Source organism: Petaurus breviceps, unplaced genomic scaffold, assembly GCF_028583685.1.
Source record: "Petaurus breviceps papuanus isolate PSGF00001 unplaced genomic scaffold, PetGlider_PUasm1.0 126, whole genome shotgun sequence".
In the NCBI taxonomy this organism is placed as follows: Eukaryota; Metazoa; Chordata; class Mammalia; order Diprotodontia; family Petauridae; genus Petaurus; species Petaurus breviceps.
Window position 1 is genome coordinate 12,064,357 of NW_027185655.1, and position 15,751 is coordinate 12,080,107.

Below are 15,751 nucleotides of genomic sequence, written 5' to 3' on the forward strand. Positions count from 1 at the left end.
CAACTTCATATCCAATATTTATCAAGACCCTGCTAATTACAAGGTATGAAGGATACAAAAATTAAAAATAACAGGATTTCTGCCACAAAGAATTTGCAATCTTTTAGTTGGGAAAGGTGTGAGGATAGCAGATATATCATAAATTAGAAATATAAGCAATACAAATTCGTGTGTGTGTGTGTATACACATACATATTCATAGAGAGAACAAACATTAGTATTTGTTCTTGTTTGGTCATTTTCTGTCATGTTCAACTCTTCATGAGCTAATTTGGCCAAAGATACTACAGTGGTTTGTCATTTCCTTCTCCAGCTCATTTTATAGGTGAGGAAACTGAGGCAAACAGCATTAAGTGATTAACCCAGAGTCACACAGCTAGTAAGTGATTTGAACTCAGGAAGTTGAGTTTTCCTGATTCCAAACAATGTATATATCCACTGTACCACCAAACTGCCCCATATACAATGGTATAGATATAAAATATTTCAGAGATTATAACAGAAAATAGAAAAGTGATCATGCATTTTTTATTAATAAAAAAGTCAGGAGGGATCTTTTTCAAAATTAAATAATTTTAAAAGAATTTTCAATGTCTTTGAAAAAATATTTCCCCATATTTTACCTAATTACCAATGGGTTTCTGTGCTGATGTGAATATATTGTAGCTATTTGTTTTGCATCTTAAGTCATTTTAAAATTCTTTATGTGTTTAATGTCTCTGCCTAAAGACAACTTGGGGAACTTCCCTGAAGGGTAGTCCTGTGAGAGAGAGATGTGACTCCTGATTGTCTGGAAGACCTTTGAGCCCATGAAACTGCATGAGTATGGAGACTTTGGAGAATCAGAGTTAGCAGAGATCTGCTAGAGAGAAGGTATAAAGTTTTGCACGACAAATGGGATCACTTAGAACCTTAGACATATGGGGAATGCCATCCTGTACTGTTTCCCTCAATTCCCAATTCCCATGCCCTGGAAATAGCTAAGAACAGACTTCTGCCCAAAGACAATATTCTCCCTAAGGATTAGATCTTGCTTCTAAATTGTAAAGCTCAATTAATTTTGTGTATTCTATCAACTACTTTAATTTTCATAACTTCCCTGACTTCTATTTACTATTTTCTTAGATAAATATGGTGTTCTTTATTTGTGACTCTCTTCTGCTTAGCCTGGATTGCGTGAGAAGAAGCTAAGCTGCTCTGGAGTAAGTTACATTTTACCCTCTCTTTTAGAGTGACTGGGGAAAGTGGCTTATTCTGAATTCCTAAAAGAGCATCCCATCATAATTACAAATATGTAGATATTCTAAGCCTACTCTTTTTGGAGCTAGGAATTTGAAGGAATGAGTGTTCAGCCATAGACTTTCCTTGCTCTCAAAAACACAGAACTCCCTTAAATAGAGAATGGAACAGATCCCAGATCATGTATCTATTTATACATGTCACACACCGGCCAGCCTGTGTATGTTCAATGATCATCCATCCTCCATTATATGTGTAATATATTTTTCCATAATTTGTTTTTTTGTTCTTTGTTTTTAAGCTTGTTGTCTTCTAATTATTCCGAGTTCAAAGATAAAAAAAAAAACACAATTATTTTGACACATCCGCAAAATCAGAGAGGATTGTTACAGGTGAAGAAATTGAGGCATATTTTCAAGCACTGCAAAATATTTGTGATATTTGAGGACAAATAGTTTTTAATATCATAATGGCCAGATGACTTCTATAAAGGTATTCTGAGTTGGTAACCTGAAGCTCAATCCCAGCTAATTTGTTTCAAAAAATAGACAAGTTAATTCTATAGGTTTATACACATGGAGATCTTCACCACCTGTTCTGGGATTTAAAGTCAGCAAAGACTGCATACTACTTACTGACTCTGGCTGCTTTAAATATCTCCTAGCAATGAAAATAATTGCTGTGTCAAGAAGGCAGTTTAAAAAACAACTGTAGAGTTTCAAATATTTTCTACATAAATTTCTTTTTTGTGGTTTTCTTTGTCTTTGCTAATGTCCTTTAAAATGAAACAGGAAATTTCATTAATTCAATAAACACTTTTAAAGTGACCTTTTGGTGGTTTAAATAGTTTGGAGAAAAGTAATCCAGTCTAATGAGAAGCTTCAGACCTTTCTAAATGTAAAGATTTATGATAACTAAATAATAAAGAACACCATTTAAAATATTTTTGAAATGTTTGTTATTTTAGCACTAAAATTTTAATTCAGATTATTTTATTATAAACCTAGCAATTATCAACAAACATTTCAGCAAATTAAAACAAAAACTGAAAACTTCTGTTACTGTTTTTTTAAGAGTCTATATTAAGCTTAAGCAAAGAAAAGCCGAGTGCTTTGAAAATAATGTGTAGTATTCATTACATAGGTTTTCTTGAAATGGAAATTTGAACCCTCTCTTATGTTCTGCTGTGTACATGGAAATATTCTTTTTTTTCTCATTTTGTATGTAAGCTTAAAATGTATAAAATTATTAAAAAAAACAGAGACAAGAAAAGAAAAAGTCTATATTAAACTCAACCTGAGTAATAAAATTGCTGTGAAGTTTTAGTATCTTATACTCTTTTCTTTTCTCTTATTTTACATCTCTATTCTTACTAAATCACTGTCCACTCCCCTCCCACAATAGAAGCCCTCACTTGTTTAAAAAAAATACAGTGCAACAATGCATTTAAGATATTGCTTTTCTTTACAACACTGTGAAAATTGTCCTCCTGATTCAATTCATTCACCCTACAGAAGTTCATACAAATTTCCCCATGTTTGTTTGAATTTGTCATATATGTCATTTCTTATGACACAATAATATTTCGTGACATTTATACATCAGGGTATCAGGGTTTTTTTTTTCTGAAACCCTTTTCCAGAGGTGGCTAGGTGGCTCAGTGAATAGAGCACTGGCCCTGGAATCAGGAGGACCTGAGTTCAAATGTGGCCTCAAACACTTAACACTTACTAGCCATGTGACCTTTGGCAATCCACTTAACCCCAATTGCCCAGCCTTCCCCCCTCCAAAAAAAAAAAAGGAAAAAAAGACTGTAGGGAAAAAAAAAAACCTTTTCTAGTTGATGGGGAATCTGATCTTATTTTTAGTTTTTTACTCCACAAAAATTCCAACTTTCATTATTTATATATTTAATGGCAGTCTAAAACATGTGTAGACCCCATCAGCTTGCTCAGATGTGATCTATCTATAAGAAGAGGCTGAGAACGTGCTTCCCTATTAGTGTTACTATCAAATAATATTACCTATCACCTACCATTCTTCCTAATAATATTCATAGGTAGACTATCTGCAGTCATCCTGATAGATATCTGACCATGGGTCCCAGATAGCTCTGGAGGAGAAAGTGAGGCTGATGACCTTGCACAGCCCTCCCTCACTCAAATCAAAGTCAATTGCAAGTCATGTCATCATCTCCCTGATGCCATTGTACTGTTCAAGAATGAAGGACAAACTACAGTCTCAATAATCTTAATAATGTCAGAATTCTACAAATGTCCTCTTATTCCTCTTCATAAGATATTTACTCTCAGGGGCAACTAGGTGGTGCAGTGAATAGAGCATCAGCCCTGGTATCAGGAGAGCCTGAGTTCAAATGTGAGCTCAGACACAACACATTTATTGGCTATATGACCTTGGGAAATTCACTTAACCCTAATTGCCTTGCTTTTCCCCTCCAACCAAAAAAGATATTTATTCTCCCTTTGTGAGATTACATGCCATCTTGGGAAGAGAGGAGGAAAAAATTAAAACTCAAAATCTTATGGAAGTGAATGTTGAAAACTAAAAATCAATTAATTAATTTAAAAAATATAAACTATTTTAAATAAAAATGTGAAGTGGAAGAGCCATAAAAAATGATATTTACTCTCAATTAGGTTGAGTTGCATCATACCCTAAGTCCCCACTCTGGGATTTTACCTTGTAAAGAAACCTAATTTGAATTGGATCTCAGCTCCTAATGTCCTTGTCCTATTCAGTGAGATTTATGGCAAGTAAGATCACGAAGGGTAAATTAACCAGAATAAGTGGGTATTCTTGCTCAGATTGACCAAGAGCAGTTGGGATCTCATGACTAGGCCTTTCTACCTAATGTGATCCCCTTACTTTCTCCTAAAAGTAAAAGAACATTTTACTGTGAGTCTGCTGATGGGAAATCCCCCAGCGTGGCAGGTTTGCTACCCTCTTATCTCGATTAAGGATGCTTTATTCTTCCACTCATGATTTTGATTTATTTCAGGATTTGACAGGTGTCATAACTAGCCCAACACTGATGCCTTTGGGTGTGACTTTTGGGACCCCAGCCTAGTGATAACTGTGAAAAGGATTCATCCAGAAGAGATGCTACTTTTGGAGGTGAATCTGGCAGACCCAATACCAAGAACCAAGAACCAACTAAAATTTTTAACCTATTCCTTGGAGATTGAAGTGCTTTGTAACAGAGAGTATGCCCTGGAGGTATTAGAAGAAATGTTTATACTTTGTTTTTGCTGTATCTTTGAAGTAAATATCCCTTTGGAAAAAATTACCTGATGCTGAATGGTTAAATGGAACTATGGCGCTAGTGAGTAGACTCTAATAATGGAGTCAAGACAGTTGGTGGATAATCAAGCCAATGGGGCTAGACCAGGGTACCCTGGAACCTGTGGGGGTGATTCAGCAGACCAGGGTCTGGGAGAGGAAGCAAGAACATACATGTTACATGTACATAGGGTTCTTTCCATCTTTAAATTCTTTGAGACAATTATTTAGTTGTTGATTTTGTTTCTTTATTTTTACTACCTATGCATTTTTCCAGGGCAAGGTGTACTGATAAATGTTTATTTAACAAGGTATCATAGAAGGTGCCTGACTGGGGACTAGGGCTAGCTATTAGTGGCCTTTGAACTGGTTAGTACCTTTTATGCGTATGCAGCATCACCCCTTCCTGGCTTCTCACTCTAAGGCATGGCTTTCTTTCTAGGCAGTAGTACCCTTAGAGCCACTCTGAAGGGATCCCCCCTAAGTTCCTAAAATGTTACTATGTGGTTGTCCCCTTGGACTTGCCAGCTTACCTTGCTGCAATTACTGACATAAATTAGTTGCCTCTCAAAAGGCCTCTCCTCCTTCTACTCCATTCTTGAAAATTGGTAGAGAAACTGGGGGAATTCCCAGGTAGAGAAATGTTGAGGAATTCCTCCTGTCCACTAGGGGGCATAGATCTCCACCAATTTTGAATTACAGTTATCTATTTTATATTAGTTGTAACTGTTCGCAAAATACTGTAAGCATTCCAGTCTAAGAAAAAAAAAAAACCTTCCTGCATGATGAGGAATGAACCTAAAGGCATATGCACCAGTCTTCATTTAGCTTGCCTGGCAGCATTAAAAGAAAAACTGAGCTCCCAAAATGGGCTTAACTTTTTTTTTATTATTATTTAAGTGTGGATACAATAAATAATAACATGTAGTTCTGCCAAACTATTCCCATGGTACAGTTTCCCATTCCAGTATTAATTTTACCAGGGTACTCACAAAGGAAATGAGATTTGTTGTTGGAGCAGAGACAAAAAAGAGACAGAGATAGCAAGAGCACAGTTCATTCTTTTCCCAGTTGAGCCCCTCTTCCCAGCTGTCACCTCCCCCATAGAAGGGAAGGGAAAAGGGGAATGAGCCAAAGTGATGGAGAAGAAAAAGAGAGGGCTATTTCCTTCCAATGCATACAGCATCCTAGGGCAGTTTAAACTTAATTTTTTTAAATAATAGGATAATAATTATCTTCCTAAGAAGCACTGGGACTCACTTTGTTCCTCCTTATTTTTCTACCTAGCCTTTATCAATAAAGAAATAAACTAAAGTGGGAAAACTGGATCATGGACTCTCCTGCTTCAGCATTCAGTCTGTAATTAATGCTTTTTGACAGACTTACTGATGTGACATGATCCAAGCTATGGGACTGGTTCCTGAAGCTTTTAGCTTCAAGTAATTTCACTTTCTACCTTGAAACATTTCTTGTTACTCTCTAGTGCCTTAGGTGGAGAAACTCTTCCAGAAGAAGAGTGAATTCAGGCTGCAAAAATATCAATGGTTTGTATATATGATAGACATGGGGAAAAGAGGAAGAAAAAATCCATCAAGGGTGGAGGGAGGTCTTCATGTTGGCAGGTCTTTATGCTAGAAAACACATCCTATTTTGAAGAGATAGTAAATGGCTTCATTGCTCATTCAATTTTTCAACAACCAGTTCTATAGTCTGTTCTTTAAGGGAATAAATCCCACTTAACTAGTCTAAATTTCCATGCTAAAACTTGGCAATAGAAAAAAAGAAGAAAATATTCAAAACTAAAATAATTCACCCTCCTGGATATACCCTTTAATAATGAAATGTTGACTCTCCCATGAGAAATCAGCAAAAACAGAAAGTCTGGGATACTAAAGGACTGAGAAGTTGAAATGGCTTGAATCTCAAAATTGCCTGTGAAGAGGCTAGTGAGAAGATGTAATTGCCCCTAGGGCACAATCTATATTCATACCTTGTGCTAGGTCACTTGTCTGCTCAAGATTCCAAGAGAAGTATGGGGGGTGAAACTTAATGAATCCAAACTAATCATGGAGAGGCAAGATGGAGTGCCTGAAAGAGGTGTCATGCAGTGGTGTCAGAGACAGATTTGAATGAACGTCTTCCTGATTCCATGGCAAAACACTATCAAGTTAAATTGCTTTTTCCCTTTTCTTTTTTAAACTTATAAGTACTATCTATCATGATACACAGAGCAAAGAGCCAGATGTTCTGGGTACAAATCCTGATTCTGCTATTCAACTACATGTTTACCTGAGTTGTCTGTCCCAGTCTCTTACTCATCTGTAAAATGAAGGAGTTTGATGCCAAAATCCTCTTCCACATCAAGATGCTGGGATATTTTTTGAAAGCTGACAAAAATCCCAAATTTCTCTTTAGATATCCAAGTCTATTCTCTCCTTTCTCTACCCCTTATATTCTCATTCTCTCTCCCTCCCTCCCTCTTTTCCTCCCTCCTTTCCTTCCTCCCTCACCCTCTTCTCTTTCTCCCCTCCTTTCTTCTTTTCTTCCTTTCTCCTTCCCTTCCTATTCCTTTGCTCTCTTTCCTCTTGCCTATCTACTCACTTTTATTTCTCCACCCTCACACAATGTATCCACAAAATGCACCATTCCCAGCTTCATGTCTAGGATTTATTTCACTATATTCTACTCTAAAAAGGAACTCCCCCCCCCACACACATATATATATACACACTAAAAACTCAGCTAAACAGTGCCTTTCAGCAAATGTTGAGGCCTCAGATCACAGTTCAGGGGGGGAGGAGCAATTGATTGACATCATCTGTGAGAAGTCAATAAACTGTCATTCAGCCTCCAATGGTCCCAAACAGGTGCTTGTTTCTTTATCCCCACAACACCCAAGACTCCCAAGAGGGGATTGACAGGCCCCATGTCAGTCCTTAGTGGATCCACTGACAGGTGTTTCTATACCCAGACAACAGGTGTTTTCCTGATGTGTCCTGCCAAGAGCCAGGGGGCTGAAGGACAAAACAAAACCAATTTTTGAAAACTGATTACTGTAATTAAGACCAGTGGTAAGGCACATGATACACACACACATATATGCACACATTCACACATGCACATGCATGCACACACATACAGACACACAATTCTCGCTCTAATTATCAGAACTTCAAGATGAAGAATAAATCACATTATACTTACTAAAGTGTTAAAGGTTTCTCTCTTTTTTTTGGAAGAAATTCAAATATCTATTAAACCACTTTTTATAATATGTCTTATACTTTCTATATTACATTTGTCCATGAATTTTTCTAGCCATTCAATATTATTTCTGGAAACTGTTAGTGAATAGCATCATGTTAGATATTAGGAGATACAAAATATAGAATAAAATGTTTACTAGCAACATAGGCAATATATGCTTAGACAGTTAAATAGTAACATGACTGTTAAACCTATCTCATTATATCTTTTATCATGTTGTATCTCTTAGCCAAGGAAAATGGCTTCACAGGTTATAATAGGAGGAAAGGAAGGAAGGAAGGAAGGAAGGAAGGAAGGAAGGAAGGAAGGAAGGGAAGGAGAAAGGAAAATACTGTACCTAATGTTGAGTATGATACATACCATTTTTTATCTACATTTTCATTTTCAAAAAAGTGAGATTTCTTTATGAAAGCATTGTCTTTTGTCATTCCATCTCTCCCTATATTTCTTTGAACCTTTTCTTGAACTTTTTCTCTGTTCTCACCATGCCATCCTATTACTGCAACCCTCAGTCTTTTTTTTAGGCAATCATTCAAGTCACTTCTCAATTTTGATCTCTATGTATAAAAGTTCAACCTTCCACTCTCCATGATTCCATTATCTCATAACTGAGGAAATTTTGTCAAACTCCCCACTTGGCTTACTCCCACCATCTACTTCATTTGTTTCTACTCACATGTTGCTCAATGGAGATGGAAGAAGTCTTGAAACCAAGCTTCCTGGGTTATATACGGTAGTGAGGCAATATATCTACTCCTCCCTAATGTATTCCACTCACCATAATGGTTTTTCCAAATCTCTTATTCTCACCTCAAACTTCCCACAGAATCCTTTATCCCACCATCTCAGCTCAATGCCTCACACTTCAGTAAAGAATTAAGGTAATTTGGAGCAAGTTCCCTTTTTATCCCAAACTCCTCATATCATATATACTTGATATAAGCATACAGTGTTTCCTCTTTTCTTCCACTCACTGATGAAAACATTCTCTTCTTGCCAAGATTAACCTCTTGATCCAATCCTCATTCTTATTGCTGCAAATTGTTTTGAACATGTGGGTCCTTTCCACTTTGTTTGGTTTCTTTGGGGTAGTAGCATCACTTAGTCACAGAGATGCACAGTTTAGTGCCTTTAGGGGGCATAATTGAAAATAATTGAAATATTTTGTATTTGCAAAATTCCCAGACCAATTCACAGATTCACCAACAACACATTAGTGCATCCAAACTTCCATAATAGTTATTTTTCTTTATCAAACTAATAGACAAGTTTGAATCTCAGAATTGTTTTAATTTATATTTCTCTTATCATTAATCATTTGGAGCATTTTTATAGTGTTGTTGACGACTTGAATTTTTTTTTTCTCTTTAGAACTATCTATTCAAACCTTTTGAGTATTTCTATGTTGAGGAATGGCTCTTTGAATCAATTCCCTATATATCTTGGCTATCAGATAATCATCAGAAAAGAGTGCTGCCAAGTTCATTTCCCAAATAATTGTTTGTCTTCTAACTCTAACTGTATTGGTTTTATTTGTACAAAATCTTGACATTGATCTCTATTTCACTAACCAAGTTTTCTAATTTTTAAGCAATGTTAGTTTTGATAATTTCTGCATTGTGGTCTATTTGCAGATCTGACACTACTAGATTCTCTTTCTTCTTACTTTGTTTTGGACAATTTCCTTAGAAATTCTTGATGTTTTGCTCCTTTAGATAATTGTATTTCTAAGTCTACAAAGCCACCCTTTGGATGTTGATATGATGAATCTGTAAATTTGTGCTGTATTGTCATTTCTGTCTTTTTTTTTTTTTTGCATTTTCCAACTATGGAAAATTAACTCAAATTATTTGAGTTTATCTTTATTTCTGTAAAGGATAGGCTTTCCTGTGTGAGTCTTTTATGTGGAGTCTCAAATATTTTTAACATTCTATAATTACTTTGAGTAGTTTTTTTCCCCCCACATCTTTGTATAGAGTGGGTTGATTTTTTTTTAGGCAGGGTTATTTTGTATTCTGCTTTGCTGAAATAATTATTTTAGTTGATTTTAATTGAATCACTAAAATTCTCCAAGTAAAACATCATATCTGCAAAAAATATATATATTTGTTTCCTATATATCTGTATTTATTCCTTTAAATTCTTTTTCTCTTATTGCCATAATTAGCATTTCTAGTACTATGTCAAATAATAATGATGACAGTAGGCAATGTTGTTTTACCCTTAATCATTCCATATAATGTTGGCTTTTGGTTTTATATTGCTACTACTCGACATATTAAGGAAAAATCATATTTCTATCCTTTTTTTTACATAAATGTGTGTTGTATTTTGTCACTAACCCTTTCTTGCATCCATTGATATAATCATATGGTTTTTATTATTTTGTTACTAATATGATCTATTATGTTTATAATTGTTATAATCATAATCATATCAACCTTGCCTTTCTGGTATAAATTCAACCTGGTTATAACATAAACAATTTAACATGCTGTCTAATTTTTTTGTTATTTTATTCACCATAGATATTTGTTTATAGTTTTCTATCTTTGATTCATATTTACTTATATATAGTTATCAGGATCATATTTGTTTCACAAGAATTTGGTAGGGTCAGTTTTCCTATTTTTGAAAACAATTGATAGAACACTGGAATCAACTTTTCTTGGAATGTTTAATATAATTCATTTATAAATCAGTCTTGTGCTGATATTGTTGTTTCTTTTGGGATTGTTTTTTGTGTGTGTGTGTGTGTGGTTCATTCAAGTTTTTTTTTCCTCAAATTGGGTTATACAAAAATTATCTACTTGTTTTTCTTTTAATATGGACCATTTATTTTAGGGAAGTGTTAATCTATTTCATCTAAGTTACTAGTTTGGTTTTACAATGGTTTCTGATAATATCCTTTGTTTCTATTTCATCTGGTATAAATTTTCCTTTTTTAATTTTAATTTTCAGTAAGTAATTTCATTTTGGTATTATTAAATTACTCTCTTTCATAAATTAGCTATTAGTTTATTATATTAGTTTTTAAAGATCAATTCCTACTTTCACATGTCAATTCAATGTGGATTTTTCTGCTTTTAATTTTATCTCCTCTTTTATTTTCAGAATTTTTGTTTTTGCATGTTAGTTAAAAGCAGTGTTTTTATTAATCTAGTATTTTTGTTACTTTTCTATTTTTGCTTTTTTTTTCTTCTATTGAGAAGAGTGCTAGGTGATGACATAAGCAACAAGATGGAAGAATGGACACTTTTTCCATTCATCATGACGTCTCAAACCTCTCCAAAATACAAATGATGCAGAAGAGATAAAGCAATTTCAGCTATCTCTATGCTCTAAGACACCAAGACTTCTGACAAAGTAAAGACTCAATGAACTAATAGCACCGATAACTAATCCATAACCCCTCATTTTCATTCAGCAATCATCCTCTACCAAAAGCCATTCTCTAGCATAGATCTATAAGCTTACTCCCAGGTTTGCAAAAAATCTCTCAGTTCTCTTTTTCTACTGCCATTCCAAATCCTTGGAAAACCAAAACGTAGAAGTTTTCTATGATGTGGATTGTAACAATTTGTCCCATAATGCTAGAAAAGAGAAGAACAGAGGAAACTGAAGCAGAATGCTCACATGAGTAGAGTGTGCTGTGCTCCACTAAGGTCAAGAAAAAGTGAACTGGCATCTAGGTGAAACTAGTTTTGTATACACAGAAGTCCCTCAGAGCTAATACTAGAGATGGTAAAATAGGGATTTTTTTTAGTATGGAAAAGGACTGAGATAACTTTGATGTCCAATCCCTAGGGAACCTGAAATCAAAGGGGAAGGAATCAAAAAGTGAGCAAGAAAACATGACCAAAATTTCTGAAGCTCTTGGGTAGAAGAAAACTGAGTTAAAAAGCATGAGCATAAGCAGATAAACCAGCAAGAAATATAATATTAAGAGAGAATACAGCCTCCAGATTGGTTAAGCATACCCAGAAATCTGTGAATAAATATTACAAGAAAAAGGAAAATGAATCAAAACCTGATGAGGCAGAAAGCCCTGTGGATTCCCCAGAAAGCATGAAACAAAATGTTCCCAAATTGTTTAAATGAGAAATAAGAATTTTCAAAAGCAGAATTTATGGCTTGCAGTGCAGGAAAAAAAATGGCAGAATGAAAAACACTGAAAACTACAGTGGCAAAGCTCACTAAAAAAAATAAGGACAACTAATGAGGCATACAAAAGATAAGGGCAATATAGAAGAGAAACAAAAAATAAAATATTAAAAGAAAATGCATTCTCCATAGAGAAGCAAAATATATTGCTCTAGAATATAGGGTTCATAGAGACAATTTAGAGATTATAGGTCTGCTAGAAGTACACAAATCAAAAAACCTAACCACTGCAATGCAAGAAAAAACATACAAGAAAACTTCCCAGAGTTCCTAAATATAGAAAACAAAGTATCAGTTGAAAGAATCCATAGATGGACCCCAGTGGTAAAGTGATAGGAAAACTCTATACTGCAAACTCTGACACATGATGGTTAAATTTTATAATCCCAGTGAAAAATAACAAATTCTGCAAGCAAATATCAAGATTATAATTAGTAAAGAATGTCTTTAAATTATCTGAATTTTTATCAGGCTTTTACACCCTAGGACATGATAAATTTTTGTAAAGGTGCCATTAGCCACTGATAAGAATGTATATTCTTTCCTATTCCCATTCAGTCATTACTAGGGATGTAGCATACATGTATGTGTGGTTGTATGTATATGTATACACACATATATATGCTTTTTACTAAATAGTATTCAAATCCTTAAGTTTTCATATTTATTTTGTTTGATATCACAGATTTTTCTTTATCTAAATCGATACATTTGAAGTCCTCACTTATAATAATTTTCCACTTCCTATAATTTTACTAACTTTTCCTTTAAATATTTACATGTAATTTATAAACCAGAACTACAACTCTGGGTCCCCAATTCAGGGATGAGTCTTGGGGGCTTCTCAGATGCTAGTTACTTTGCTCTTACTTTGATTCTTCCCTAGGAATATCAGAATAAAGCATTTATCTAGGACTCTAGGGGGGGAATTACTGTTTCTTGAATCAGATAAAGCATTCATACACACAAACATGATAGAGAAGTACATCAAAATCAAGAGGAAAAGAGGCAGGCAAAAGAATGTGGGAGGAGGGGGGATTAGGAGGGAGAGTAAAATTAGACATGGGACAAACACAAAGAAAAGAAACCATAACACTGGAGCACAAATCTTAAACTGAGGATTATGTATAAAGTGTAAGAAGCAGTAGTCATGTTGTGGCCAAGGTGACAAGTGGAGGGGTAGTACATTTGGAGTAGATTACTTCAGTTATAGATTACTAATATCAAATACAGTCCTTCTCTTTCATCACCTTATTTGGAAAGAGAGAGGGAAGATAAGGAAAAAATATGAAAGTACCTAATGAAGGTAAATATGCTATGAACAATAATTGCTTTTAACATGAATGGCATGAACTCACAAAACAGAAGATAGAAAGTGTAATAAAAAGCAGCATCCAGTAATATGCTGTTAAAAATACTAGAAACAGTTTATAAAGAGTTAAAAGGAGGGTTGAAAGCAGAATGTGTTATGCTTCAGTAAAACTCAGAAAAAGCAGGAATAGTGATTATTACCTCAGACAAGGTAATAGAGGAGACTTGGTAAAAGAGACCAGCAGGTATACTACAAGATGCTTAAAGGCAACATAGATATTAAAACAATACCAATGCATAAGTGGAATGGGATTCTTTCCCTCCTCTGCCTCTTAGAAATCTAGCTTTCATCAGGCCTCACATCAAATGCCACCTTCTTCAGAAGGCCTTTGCTAGAGTCCTTAACTGCTGGTGCATTGAATGCCTACACATTTATATATTTTCTCCCCTATTAGGACATCAGTTCTTTGAGGTCAGGGACTAATCTTAATTTTTCTTTCTATCTCCAAAGCTTTGCATAGTGACTAGCACATAATGAACTGCTTAATCTTGTTGATAGGTTAAATGAATGCATCTAAACTCAGTCCCTGAACCACTTATTCCTTGAAGAAAAAAATAGGACATAATTGGTCATTTGGAGTAAAACATAATCATAGTGGACCAGGACACACTTTCCACAAAATTTACAAACATTGGTCCAAATAAAACATTCAAACTACATGTTTTCAGTATGTCAGTTCAGATCCTCTAGCATGGGTAGACATCTTAATAGTGGTATGAGTAAAAGGGAAGGATTCATTTGCTAAAGTGCTGAGGGAGCAAAATTGATAAAAGCAGATGGAGTCTGTCTTATCTCAATAATAGACTGTAAGCTCCATGAGAACAGAGAATGTCTCATTTAAACTTGCATTTTCCCCACTGCCTAGCAAAGTGTATTTAATTTGGTACTTAATATTTGTTGATTAATTGATGTTATGGACAGGATAAGTGTGCAGAATCTAGTCATTTTCCCCACTTGTGGATATGATCTGAACAATTGTTCATATTTTAAAGACCTGTGATATTTTCTGTATGAGAACTCCCTCACCAATACAGTTGATATCCACTCTATGAATTCTAGTCTTAGAGTATTGTCTGGGGATAAGAGAGTGTTAATAATTTGCCTATGGTCATACATAGATATTGGAACTGAACCTGGGTCTATAATTCTGAGTTCAGCTCCTCTCACCACTATACCATGATGTCTTTCCTATAAATATCACAGCAGTCAAAATAGGCAAGGTCTGTCAGGCCTCTGCATTTCATTGCATAGCAGCCCCTTTGGGATCATGGAGGTGCCCTTCCCTTCCACCACCACCCCTTCAGAAGAGGCTCAGATGTCCTCTTATTTTTTCTTGTTCACTATGAGGTCACTTTTAATTGGCTGCTGAGGCAGAACTCCATGGATATAATAAAGGCACAATCTCTACCCCTGGGGTCTTTCCCTATATCTGTAACTTGAAGTATGAGACTGGTTCTTTGATCTGTGGAGGACCAGTGGAGTGATGGCCTTCTCTTCCCCGGGTCAGCCCAATGGCAAGTAATCTCCTTGGCAAGCCTGTGTCTGGTATGATATTGTCTCTTTTTAGTCTTCTTTTCTTCAGTACAGAACCTTGGGCAGTTTTCTTCTTCTTAAGGCACCAAGCATTGGGTTATAAAAAGTCACAGTGGCAGCATTGGCAGCAGCAAAGTAGGGAGCTTCCTACTGAGAAAAGAGGGGGAGGTAAGGGAGAGAGAGTGGCAGAGGGATTTATTTGTTGTTGTTTGGGCTCAGGGGACATGAAATGAAAACAGCTGATCAGCAGCCATGTTGTAAATGTCCCAGCAAGGCTTTCATACTAGCTACTCTACTGTTTGGAGTAATTCTATGATTCTTAATTGTTTAGCAGGTGACTTCCTGTCTGGGTATAAATATGCCTATTTCATATTGGATTTATGTTAAAAAGGGGGGGGGGGTCTGAAATAGAACTCATTATTAGTTAGTTATTAGTTATTATTAGTTAGAAATAATTATTCAGGCAGTTAAAAGGAGTCTGCATAGATAGTCAACATAGGTTTAAGTTAATTATGTTGGAATGATCTCCAAAAAAGAATGAAGGAGTGGGAAAAAGAGATGCACTGGGAGAAGGGAGAAGGGAGATGTAGAAAAGGATAAATTTTCTCACATAAAGGAGGCATTGAAAGAAAACCCTTTACAGTAGAAGGGGAAATGGGGGGTTTTGGCAGGCAATGCTTGTGCCTCACTCTCATCAGGATTGGTTCAAAGAGGGAAGAATATAGATAAGTTGGGTATAGAATTCTATCTTACCTAATAGGGAGAGAGGAAGGGAAGTGGGCAAGAGATATGGGAGGGTAGAGATGATAAAGTGGAGGGTGGATATGAGGATACAGTGATTTGAAGCAAGATAGAGTTTTTGAGGAGGGACAGGAT

General features: G+C 35.4%; 1 long non-coding RNA gene across 1 annotated transcript; it reads left to right on the forward strand.

Moving 5' to 3' along the window:
• Nucleotides 1-739: 739 nt before the first annotated feature.
• On the forward strand, nucleotides 740-4,516 carry LOC138169530 (uncharacterized). Its single transcript, XR_011170375.1, has 3 exons — nucleotides 740-873; nucleotides 1,126-1,202; nucleotides 4,259-4,516. It is a non-coding gene; the product is annotated as an uncharacterized lncRNA (long non-coding RNA).
• The last annotated feature ends 11,235 nt before the right edge of the window (nucleotides 4,517-15,751 follow it).